Source organism: Phoxinus phoxinus (assembly GCF_949152265.1).
Source record: "Phoxinus phoxinus genome assembly, chromosome: 5".
Taxonomy (NCBI): Eukaryota; Metazoa; Chordata; class Actinopteri; order Cypriniformes; family Leuciscidae; genus Phoxinus; species Phoxinus phoxinus.
In genome coordinates, this window is record NC_136880.1 from 13,846,177 (window position 1) to 13,859,180 (window position 13,004).

The following is a 13,004-nucleotide window of genomic DNA, read 5'->3' on the forward strand; positions in this document are numbered from 1 at the left end:
TAAACTAAATGATTAATATGTGGGTAAATCTAAAGGTAAGTCTGCTTTAAAAAAATATTACAAGTTCGAACATGGCCAGAATGTACGCATCGAGAAAAACGTTCAAATTGGTCGTCTTAACATGGTAAAACTGTGCGTCTTTACGCATACTAAAGTAACACGACGACATCTGATGCCTTAACACGACCAGAATGTGCGTGTCTACGCATACAAAAGAAACACGTAAAAATTGCTGCGTTAACGCGGTCAAAATTCACACGTTTCGTTTAAAGACTTTTGGCCCTGTTTGCCTTTCATATCAGTGCAGTGTGTCAGTTCTTGCCAAGCGGCAACCTCCCTGTCTCTCTCTTGAAACCAACACGGAAGTGAACTAAACTGCAATTCATCGACTGGCCGCTTTGAGACTAATTGCAGAAGTGAGTCAAATCTGTTTCTCCCCCAAGTTGAAATGCCCAAGTTTACAGCAGAAAAAAACATGTTTACAGCCTGGTACTCGAAGTGGTTTTGTTTTATACAGCTAATTTTGCCCTTCATGAAAACTGTGAGGGGGGTGAATTTTTTTATAACTCATCCGTTTAAATTATATTAAGCCTTGAAGTTCTGCATAATTAAGGGCGTGGCCACTTGAGTGACTGGTGGATTGCCGCTGATGTCAATGCAAGCCGTTTGTCTGCTGTTAGCCGTCACTTCACCTCAGCAAATTCCAGCTGCTGAACTTGCCATCTCTGCCGTGTTTGTGCTTTTTTTCGGGATTATTTCATACAATTTAATACACCCATTACTTCGCCCACGTCGTTGTCGCCGAGTATCGTTCGAGAGAACAACCAGTGCTGTATTTCAGTTGTTTTCCTCTGTGAACATGCACTAATGGATGTCTGCCAATTTCGTTGTGTGGCAAAGCGGTGTTCGCTCAGGCAGTTCTAATTTACCTACTTTCGACTATGCCACCTGGGGAATTTCACCCCAGGAATCTAACGGTACCTCTAATGTAGAAGGCATGCACAGGTCCTAATCACGTTGAGTCAGAGACACAGATGAATTGCAAAAAGATATGTACGTTTATTTCATTAATTGTTAAAAGACATTTATCATTAAAAGGTGTTGACCAGCAATAACTTCAATTTACTAAATCCTAATGTTGGCTGTGGGGGGACCTGGGCACATCCAGGGGCAGTCTCAGGATATCACCTTTTTGGAAATTACTCTACTCAGTGCACACACACCAGCACAGCACACTCAACGACTCATGTCAGAGAAGACCACGGCACACCGTGAGGACACCACCACCAAATTTGGTCACTCGTCTGCCCCCGGGCGCCCAGGACCTGCCAACAAACAAAAGGAAAGATACAGTAACCAGTGATATGTAAACAAAATAATATGTAAACAAAAATGATATATATAACCAAAATAATATGTAAACAAAATGATATATAAACAAAATGATATTGGTTTACAATTTCAGGAGGGGACCAACTCCTTGGTCCCGATCTGGGGTGCGTTTCCCGAAAGCATCGTTAGTCAACTATGGTCGCAAGTTCCGTCGTTATCAGCATAGTTCAACGATTTGGTGTTTCCCGAAACCATCGTTCCAACGAACGTTCGCAAACAGCATCGCAAACTTGTGTGGTTGGAACGACTGCTCTCGAGCTGTGGTTAGAAGCATAGTTTCTAGTTTACATGAGATGTAGACTGAATAAATCCTTATCTTTAGCAAAATAAGCAAGCTGACATTCAGTACAACCCGTGTTATTTATTTAGAATACATACAAATGTAATTTACGTCTTTTAGTTTGTCAAGAGATTTAAAACACCGTTTTTGAAGACTGCGCATGTGCGAACGCGCTCTACTATGTAAGAACGAGCCTAATATTGAGTCTGGTAATAAAGCAAAATAACTGAGAAAAATTAGAAATGGTCTTCAGATGCCATGTCTGTAACTTATATGACAAAATCTAGCGTTAATTCGATCTCAAACAGATTAATTAAAATAATTTATTAGTCCACCACGTGCGAGACGTCATAAACCAGCGTGGTTGAACGGTACTTTGCGACATATGGTTTCGGGAAACAGTCGTGACGAGCTAGTTGATTTCTCCAACGATGCATCATACTATGGTAGTTAAGCAGTGAGCTATATAGTTGTACGGGAAACGCACCCCTGGTCGTCACAAATCAAATACCCAAAAGAATAAGAAAAGCTCTATAACCAAAGATCACAATTTCAGCAGCATAAGTCAACCAAAAATAATATATAAATTCACCAACACAACAATTGAGTCGGAAACAAATACAAATTACAAAAAACACTCCCTCCTTAACATAAATCAAAGTAATAAACAAAAAGAAGACAAAATAAACTCAAAACATACCACGGTTACAAGTCACCGTCAGTGGAACTAGTTAGTTTGAAACGATTCACCTGATGCGGTTCGCCGAAACAGTTCACTGGCAATGATTCACTCAGAATGTTACTTGAAGGGTTTCTCACAAAACAGTTCGCTCGGATGATTCACTGGAAACGATTCACTTAGAATGGATTACTTGAAGGGTTTCTCACAAACAGTTCCCTCAGATGATTCACTGGAAACGATTCACTTAGAACCATTCACCTGGCGTGAAACCGCGCCAAACAGAACAAAAACAGAACAGCACAAAAGCAGAACAGCACAAAAGCAGAACAGCAGCTGGTAAGGCACAGCGCAAACAGGCTCCACAATGAAGCACCAGGCAGATAACTCTCGTTCAGAATGGCGATATTGTCCTTGTCGCATGCCTAAAAACAAAGCAGAGGGTGTTACACTGAGCGTTCTTCCCCCTTAACTTCATGCTCTAACAGTGACTCTATACTCACAACGGAGCACGCTGTCCCGGGATCAATATGCGAGGAATAGGGCCGAATGCCTCCGACAACGCTCACCAACGCAGACAGATCTACACTACAGTGGGCATACGGGTTAATCAGACTAATCGCTGGGTCAAGCAACAAAGTTTACAAAGCGCTGTCGCGCGCAAATGCCTCTTACCTGTCTCAAATGTCCACATACAACTCTCCCAACAGCACCCAGACCGGCCTACAGCACTGCCAGAGGCCAGCAGCTTCGGTGAGCTTTTACGAGCGGCAACACAGTTTGCCGTGCACTCGATCAACCAGCAGCAGGGCACATGGATGACGTCATGACCGCGGACGATGACGCATGCCAAAATAGCAGGTAGGCTATGCTCTTATTCACACTGGGTGCCGGGCCATTGGCCAAACATTAAACAATTACGAGTGGGAGGGGCGATAGACCGTCCTGCTACAGTTGCTTTTTGGAGTTTTTAGATTTTAAAAAGTCTATAGATATAGAGGCTACACTCGTTCTGCGGTACAGTTGCTCTGGAACAGATTATAACATGCTTATGTGCTGTCAGATGAAATCCTGCAGGTGTCGGTGCTTTCTCCGTCCATACAATAACGTTAAATACACATCCTTGAATGAGCGCGGATTTATAGCGCATTTACTTGAACTTTATAGGTAATATATCTATGGTTTAACCCATTTGAGATGCGGCCAAAATCAGAATTTAAAATGGACTGAATAATAAAGCTCTCTACGAACTTGACGAGCGATGCCGCGCTGACGGACCATAGACTGTAATAAAAGAGTGACTGACATGTGTAGGAAACTTTTTCCTTCGTCAAAGCAGAGACCAGGAGACGTTGGGATTGACTGTAACCCTGTTCCCTGAAAAAGCGGGAATGAGATGCTGCGCTTCATTGCCACACTGGGGGCCGTGTTCGGGGTGTTCTTCAGACAAAGTGACCTGATGAGCGCACCTGTCACACGTCTATTTTTAGCCTCTGACGTTTGCATGTTATTTAAGGTTATTTATTTGGCGTGTTTGCCACACGTATTCACAACCAGTCAAACAAAGATGTTTTTACATAGTGTTAATCAGCGCAGCATCTTGTTCCCGCTTTTTCAGGCAACAGGGTTAGAGTCAAGTAACCCGAGACGTTCTCTCTTTCCACAGGGACAGCTAACTCAGTTGTTGTAAAGGAAAGTAACTTAATGCTATGTTGATACTTAATGTTGTGGTCATAACTATGGCAACCAATGTAGATATTTCAGATACTGATACAGATACCACTTAGTATGAGGGTATAATGCAAATAATTTTAGATGCATAATAATAATCTGAAGAATAATGTTGAGGTAACTTTAAAGATTTTTTTGAGAAACTTCTTTCAACAAAGCAGTATTATGAGTCCGATAACATTTAACATTTCACTGTGCTTTCATTAAAGATTGAGATACACCACTCCACTGCCCGCCATTGGCAAACCCGCATCATTACAGTCATCAGGCCTTATATCCACCACAAGACCCAAGGGTGTGCTTAAGGGCCTGCTTTTGGTGCTCATCACTGTTGAGAGAACAAATTGCTTGGGGGCCATGGAGCTGACATACATGGCATGTTCCCTATTTGTTCCTCTGACCGAGTGTGACCACACTCCATGCATCGCTCCCTGAGTGGGGCTGGCAATCTAGTCCAAATTCATCGGGCAGCAGTTTGGGCTAGGTTATTAGATCCAGATGGGCCCAGGCTCAGTATTACAAGCTCAGAGTAGAGAGAGAAAAAACACTCTCTTTCTCATTGGCTTCACGCAGGCCTTCTCTGGGGGAGATGAGAGTTGCTGGTCCACCCATTTCCTTTCCTTGCCCTTCCCAGGCATGTCAGAGCGGAGCCCAGCCAAAACAAATCAGACCTGCAGTGGCTTCTGGACTGGCTTTGGCCTTCAGCAGTGTGGTAATTCTACATGGTGTTTAGTAAGGTGTACACTGAAGAGGGGGTGAGCAAATATCATTTGTGAACAGTTTCCAAGAACTGAAGAAAATAAATATGATTGTCAAAAGTCAGAGTTGACAGCAGCCCTCTCTGTATGTATAAAGACCCTCACTGCCTTTGAACATGAGTGGAACTTGTAAGCTTTGGGGAGTATTAAACATTTAAATTTGAAGTCACCATTACGCCTGTGCCCGTTGCATGTGTACAGAAAACTTGCGCTAAGCTGTTTACATGGGACATTATTTGCACTAAGTCTGTGGAAAATATGACTTTAAAAATTATTCAGTACAGTTGTATCTGTTCTGTAGCATTGTTTGCATCGAATTCCTTGAACTAAATTGGTATTCACTTTGGCCATTCAAATGTCTGTGGTTGACTGTTTGAGTTCTGGTGTTTCCTCCATGTATCCTGTTTCACTGAAGGCAGATTTCAGTTCAGTCAGGGTAGAACTGACAGGTAAGAGGTTCAAGAGTTGTGTTACTTAATGAGGAGCCCCTCACAGTCAAGACTTTGCTCAAATTATCACAGTTCACAGAATAAATTGACCAGCCACATGTAAATAACCATGTATTAATGTGCAGGCATGCTGTGAAGATTATAGAGATCTTTAGAGATTCATAGATGTTAGTTTTGACTGCAATGGATTAAACTTTCTCTATACATTTCAAATAATTTTTGTTTTGGCTTATGGTGAATGCAAAAATAGGGTGTCAATAATTGTGTTAAGTCATGTGTAAACCTCAGATTCATACTATATCCCAGTCTGTTCTATTTAACTGACAATTTATCAAACACATCTAACATAACCTAAGATGTAAACTCAGATAGACTATGGGCCCTATTTTAACGATCTGAAACGCAAGTATCAAACGCGAAACTCAAGTAACTTTGTGGGCGGATCTCGGGCGCTGTTGCTATTATCTCGGCGGGATAAATGACTCTTGAGCCCGACGCAAATCTAAATTGGGTTGGTCTGAAGTAGCTTCATTATTCATAGGTGTGGTTAGGGTTAGGTTAGGGGTAAAGAAACTCCAGCTCCCTTAAAAGAGCCGGAAAGCACGGGCTCGCACATCGTCCTAGATCGTTCACCGCTAATTGTCCGTTAAGCCGATGGAGCGGTTTTATCGGTCCCCTCTTCAATGCTCATTTTCCCTTTTTCCTTTCTTCCTTTTTTCAGGTTTTCATCTTGGGTAAGTATTATATGTCATTTCACCGTTATATGTAAATTGATTTTAATACTATCTTTCGTTTCTTTTAAAGGTTTCTTATGGTCAAAAGGTTATCGAAGAATCTGGCGATTCACGATAGAATCTGTCTGATCAAAATTAGAGAAGGTAAGTATAGCACACTTTTTATATATATGGATCCATATGGATATATATGGGGAAGTTGATTCCTGGGTTAATTCATGTGGGAATATACCATCAACATTTAAAATATATATATAATATATACATTTTTGTCACCCATCAATTAAACCAAGGATGGTGTATCTCCCTCTACCCGGAAAATTCAACGTTTTAATAAATAAGTAACCCCACTTAAGGTTCAAACCTACTATACTTGATTGAGACCGTGGGGATACACCGTATTCAGTTTTTTGATCCACTGTCTCTCCCTCATCTATCTCTGTTTATCAGACCACCAGGATCCCGCTTCTATCCCCATGATGGACAAGTTGGTGCTCCCATGAGTTCTAAAATGCTCATAAAGGTGAGTCCCCCTCCTGGTCCCATTGATCGAGCGCAGATGTTGTTTTAGTCTTTCCAACAGTGTGTTTTTGGTTTGACCAACATATAATCTGTTACAGACTTTACACTCGATACAGTAGACCAGGTTGGATGACTGCAACCCCAGGGCCTGCAAGTAGAGCCCTGCAACCCAAGATTCGCGCGGCCGGCTCACTCCGTTTTTAGTGTCCCCCGCCAGCAGCAGAAGTATAGCGAGCGTGACTTCAGCGCAGCTGGAATAGTTAAAGAAAAAAGTACGACTGGATTAAAACCTTCCATTGTGGATGCTGTGATTTTTCTTCACGATGCTCTGTAAGAAACCATTCTTAGCCATGTTAGGGGCTGTCTTGTTGGTTTTCGTTTGAAAACGACTTTATTTTCATTAGTCTGTTGGAAACTATTGGACATAAGAATGGCCATGTTCTGTAGCGAAGACTTGATTTTTGAGGTAAGATAATCTGCATGTCTGTTTTTAATTTAATGCCATTTATTTGATTTGTTTAGATTGTCTATAGCTCATTTCGTTTGCGAGCGCTGTTGTGACTGTGAGCAGCAGAGCAGTTTGCCTCGACTTTTAAAAAATTATAATAAACGTTTAAACTATAACTGTCTGTGTGTGATATGCTTAAGGTGTTTTATGGATTTTATTGTAGCCAAGTAAAGTGTTGATTTGAGAGGCTAAATGGATCAAACATCTTTAACTCGCTGTCGGCTGCTTGGTCGTCAATAAAAAAACAAAAAGAAACCGAACATTTGTCTAAATTAACTTAATAAAGAAATGAAAAGAAACATAACTAACAAAACGGACATATTTTAATGGCTGCAAATAGCTAGTTTGCCCTAGGCCAGGCTACAGCTGTGTATTGAAAAAAATAAAAAAAAATAAAAACGGGCTCGGGTCGGACTCGGGCTGATAATTATGATGAGCTGTCGGACACGGGCCGGGCTAGGGCCTGAGCGTCTCGGGCCAGGGCCGGGCTAGGGCCTAGATTTGAGGCCCGTGCAGGGCTCTACCTGCAAGAGCGGTGAGTAGTGAGTAGGTGAGTACGTTTATTTTTTCAATAAAATTGGTGCATTTAAGAAACCCACTGTATTTGTCTTTTTTAGGTCTACCACCCAAAGAGGAATGTACCAGTAAATCTTTCAAATTTTAATTTCGTCTGAAAGTTGCTATACTTTTAAAGGGGTAAGTGGTTCCCAACGATCCTGTATTCTCTGGAAATTAGTTTTTAATTTGGAATTGAATGCTAGAGAGGCAGAGGAAAAGGTCGAGATGAAAGGGACCAAATGGTCCTCACGATTTTGTTCTCCAAATTTCAAACCTTGTTGGAAAAGTTGTTGTACCTCCACCTTTATGGTTCTGAGGAAGGTTCTACTGTAACCCCGATGTCTAAGGGCTTGGAAGAGGGTCTGAGTTGCCAACCTAACATCCTCAGCTACTGTGCAAATTCTATTGTATCTCATTAATTGTGATTTCACAATTCCCTTGTAGGTGTGTTTCGGGTGATAGCTGGTCTTATGCAGCAGCACGTGGGTATCGGTGGGTTTAAAATGAACCCTCGTTCCCAGAGTACCCTCCCCACTATCTCCCCTAGTAATATATACTTCCGTATCCAGGAACTCGATTTTATCCCGTTGTATTTGACTGAGATCGAGGCATGATGTTCGTTCAGAATCGTAATAAAATTAAAAAATTCCCTCTCCGAATGGTTCCAAACACCAAAAATGTCGTCCAAATATCGTATATACACCCTGGGTAATTTATGGCATTTAGAGAACACCGTTGTCTCCCAATTTGCCATATATATATTGGCATACGCGGGGGTGAATTTCTTCCCCATTGCTGTACCCGAAATTTGGAGATACTGTTTGGAATCGAATTGGAAGTCATTTCTAGTAAGACCCAGTTCCAATAAGGTAAGGAGAGCCTCATCCGGTCTGGTAGGGTCGGGGTAATTCACAAAGATCTCCTGGACTGCCTTAAGGCCCAAACGGGTATCTATATTGGTATAGAGCGAATCCATGTCAATGGTGAAAAGCATACCGCCAGGTGGCACTATTATCCGTTTTATCTTAGCTACAAAGTTGAAGGTGTCCTTGACATAACTGTCATGTTTTTGTGATAAGGGGTTCAGGAAGGAATCAATAAGGAATCAATAAAAGCCGCAATCCTGTATGATTCGCTCCCACAGTCCGATACAATCGGTCGTCCAGAAGGAACCTGGTTCGGAATCGTCCAAACCTCCGGAGACTTATGAATCTTGGGTAGGAGATACAATTTCCTGGGCTGTGGGGGGTTTTTCCCGAAGAGATAATATTTCTGTTTAGCTGTTATTCTCTTCTTTTCATACAGGTCGCTGACAATTTCCCGAATCTTCTTCTGGGTCTCCAACTGGAGAGAGCCAGTCAAAGGTAAGTAATGTGTTGTATTGTTTAATTGTCTGTGAGCTTCGGTCAAATATTGACTTTTATCCATTATCACAATTTTCAAACCCTTATCCGCAGGTTTTATTATGATATCATGGTTGGATTTTAAATGATTAAGCGCCTTTTTTTCCTCCATTGACAGATTACTACTCCTCTCCCCATGGAAAAAAATTATCTCGAAAGCACGTCTATCTTGCCTGATTAGCTGTTTAATGGGTTCTGATATCGAATCCCATCCAGGCTCCCAGGAAGAGGGGTTGACAAACGGCTCACGAGAGAAATCCATAGCATAAGCAAAATGATCCAAAAGTTTCAGCTTTCTATGGTATAAGTGGAGATCCCTGCGAAGTTCCCTACTGTCCACCCCAGACGGTGTAGGGATGTAAAAAAGTCCTCTCTCTAGTATCCTTTCCTCAACCTCGGAAAGGGAGAAATTAAGTGAAAGATTTAAGATATTTGAAAGGGGCTGTATAACATTCCTAGGTCCCCCTATTTGAAGTTTAACTGAGACATCCAATTGTGCATTATTTTAGTTGCTGTGCCAGCTGTCCAATGGATCAAGTCCCTCTGGTTCACTTGAAACTGGTCTTCCTCAATCCCTCCCAAGGTTCTAAAATTGTCCTCCAAGAAGAGGTTTACCTCCCTTACTAGGGTTCGTACCTCCAATGGGAGTTGGGTTGAAATTTGGATCCGAGGAACCCAGATCTCCGCCCGAGGAAAAATACCTCTGGCTCTTGACATTAACTGTCGAAACTGCCCCTGCATAGTAGCTAACTTGTTTTTCCTAAGGCAATTATTAATGCCAATTGAAAGGAGGACTTTTTGAACTCTCAAGCAAGGATCTAATTTGCCCAGTATCTCCTTCAAATAGAGAATCTGAGCTCCAGGAAAACTGTCTATCTGAATCAGAGGATGTTCAATTTTTGGAATCCTAGACAGGTTGGAGTCCCCTATTATTAGAATAGGTTGTTTAATCTCTACTCTCCATTGTACCATTTTTTGATATGTATTACAGTGACGGGTAGGTTTCCTAAATCGAGGTACTCTAGTATCAACCATGTCATCATCCAGATTTGAGGAGGTTCCCCTCTCCAAGGGAAGTTCTACTTCCTCCTCCACTCGGAATTGTGACTCTGAGAGAATCACCGCCACGTTGGACTGTGGAACCATTTCCTCCCTTACACCAGGTAAAACTTCCTCCCCTTCACTTGTACCCCCTATATTAAAGTCCTCCAACAGGTTGAGTTCAAAATTGGGTTGGGAACTCAAACTGCCATTTAGATTGTGTGTGGAAAAGGCTGGATGTATTTCAGCTATACAGGTCTGAAACCTGTTCCTCAACTCCAATCCAAGAGGGGTACCCCCAGGCCTGTTTTCCCCAGAGGTAAGTGGATCGGGTTTAAGGAAGGGTTTAAGATTAGGATTGGGTTTAGGATAGGGTTCAGGGTTAGGACTGGGGTTAGGATAGGCATCCGAATTAGGACTGGGGTTGGGATTAGGTTCAGGATTAGGACTGGGGTTAGGATTAGGTTCAGGATTGGGATTGAGGGAAGGAGAAAAAGAAAAGGAGAAACCTCCTAACAAACAGCTACTGATATTTTCAATTTGGTCCTTTGCTATAATTGAAGACTTTTATAATAAAAAAAACTATTTTCGGGCAAAATCATCCTTCAATGAGTTCATTTGGCACAATGTTTGAACTGTTATACAAAGAAAAATCTCCCAAAGCTGAAGTCGTCTAGGCAGTCAGTTAATAAAAAAAACTCTGTGTTTAAGGTGAAAAACACTCCAAACCACTCTCAACGTGTAATTCACATCACTCCAAGACACCAATACTAGTGTCCACCACTCCAAACCACATAATGAATAACCTTCATTATTCATAGGTGTGGTTAGGGTTAGGGTTAATGTAAACTAGATTTATACCTATTTTTTCACATCTTCATGGACAACAATGATTTCCCTCGTGTGTCAATATTTTTCTTGAAATAATGTATGATTTGCAAAAATGAAAACTGCTTTGTCTGTTTAGATTATAGAATCAAAGTGTATGCGCGTTGTTCACACACTACATAATGGCCAAGCATGTGCCCTTAAAATAGCATATGACTAACGCACAACGCGCCACTGTCTTTAGACTAGGTTTTTCCTGGTCAGTGGTGGAATTGTTTTCTAAAACTGCAAAATAGCACCAGGGAACGTTTCCGCCGGAACACGCCTCCTCTTTTCACTGAACCAGCCCCGCGAGCGCAAGTTCATTCCCTAATTTACCGACGTATAAGTATAATTAAATTCAAAGACTTGTGGGAATCAAACCAGAAGTCTTCTAATTATAATTATTTTAGGAATAACGTGTGTGTGTGTGTGTGTGTGTGTGTGTGTGTCCTTCATATGAACTATTTTTAGCACACCAGGGAAACTAGGAACATGAAATTATCCAGCCATGACTTCCTGTTTAACGGGAGCAAATATGAGGAAACGCAAAGGCCAAATTTCCTTAATTATCCATCACAATGCATAAAACCAAAGAATATAGCTTTGATGTGTAGCAAAATAACAAAATACAAAATAAACCAACAAAACAAACTGCTAAAAGCGACGCAAAATTAAGTAAAATTAAGCAGGACAGATTAAACCAAATCAAGAAACTGCATAATCTATTGACAGCATAATCTATTCACGCCGCCCTCAATGCCAGGTACCTTTTATAGTAAATATGCAAAGTAAAAAATACAGTGTTGTTTGTTTACAGTATTTTGCATTTTTGGTAACACTTTATAATAACGTTCAGTTGTAAGTCATTTATTACTTTTATTATATACATTTATTATGTAAGTCACATGGTTAGATGAACTAATCATTTCCAAAACATTCATAAATTATTAGCAAGTGATATCCTAACATTTTATGTATGTTTTGTAAATTATATTACAAGTAATTTACAAGTGATTAGTAAATGATTAACTAATTATTTACAAATGATGTTAAATTATTTGGTATGTTTTGCTCACATCATGTGCACAGTGGTTAAAGACTCCATGTGTTTAGAAAAGACAGCTGTCTATACCCTCACCAGTCAGCACTTACACTGCAGTACACACTACAGTGTTCAACACCTGTTATAAATGTGTAAACACATGAATAAATCATTTATAACACTTTCTGCATCCCCTAATCTAAAGTGTAAACTATTCATCACTTGTAAATGTGTTATACATCACACAAACTTGTTATACAAGTTTCTTCGTCAGATTCACTGATACAATAGTTCATTGCGTTTTGAGGATGGCACGTTTCTCCGGTAAAGACGCCCTTCAGATGATTCTGGACAGCGAGGAAGAATTCACCTTTTCTTTAGAGGAAGATTGCAACTTCTGCAAAGGAAGGCTGCATTTTCAAGAGCGAATTGATCCCGCCGAGGATACAAGTTCTGAGTAAGTTGTTTAATGTTTTTTTTTTTATTATACAGAACTCATATGAATTTTCAGACTATATTTTGCTTAGTTTTGGCTAGTTTTTGACATCTTACAGGAAAGATTGCCTTACAATATCAATACAATATATTATTTGTATATGGTCAAGTGTAAACTGTTTCAATGTGATATTGCTCTCTAAACATATTTGTATATTAAATATATTTCCGTTTTGATTAGCTTATGACACTGATTATCATGCTAAAAATACTGCCTTATGCGTAATGTAGCTTATTTACGAATATCTGCTTAGGTGTAAATATGATTTAGTGCAGATATATTTCAGCCTCCGGTAAAATCTGATACTTTCTAAATACTAGACAGTAGACATTATATTTTAATGGCGTGTGCGATGCATATAGATCACCTATTACCATGTGAATAGCACCAGGGGCGTGACGGTCTCATTAAAAATGAAGGGAGAACGAAAAACTGTACCTCTCCTTGGTTTCAAACGGATTACATAAACTGAGAATATTTGTTTTTTATATAAATTACTTCATTTAAAAGAAGAAAATTCTAGCTTCATAAAGACAAATCT

At 40.5% G+C, this 13,004-nt stretch overlaps 1 long non-coding RNA gene across 1 annotated transcript in view; it reads right to left on the bottom strand.

Annotated features, from left to right (window-relative positions):
- The window catches only part of LOC306998114, a 33,179-nt gene that overhangs the window by 4,634 nt on the left and 15,541 nt on the right, over window positions 1–13,004 (bottom strand). The window contains exon 2 of the long non-coding RNA XR_013797517.1: window positions 1,189–1,325. This is a non-coding gene — a long non-coding RNA (uncharacterized lncRNA). The remainder of the gene's footprint in view (window positions 1–1,188; window positions 1,326–13,004) is intronic.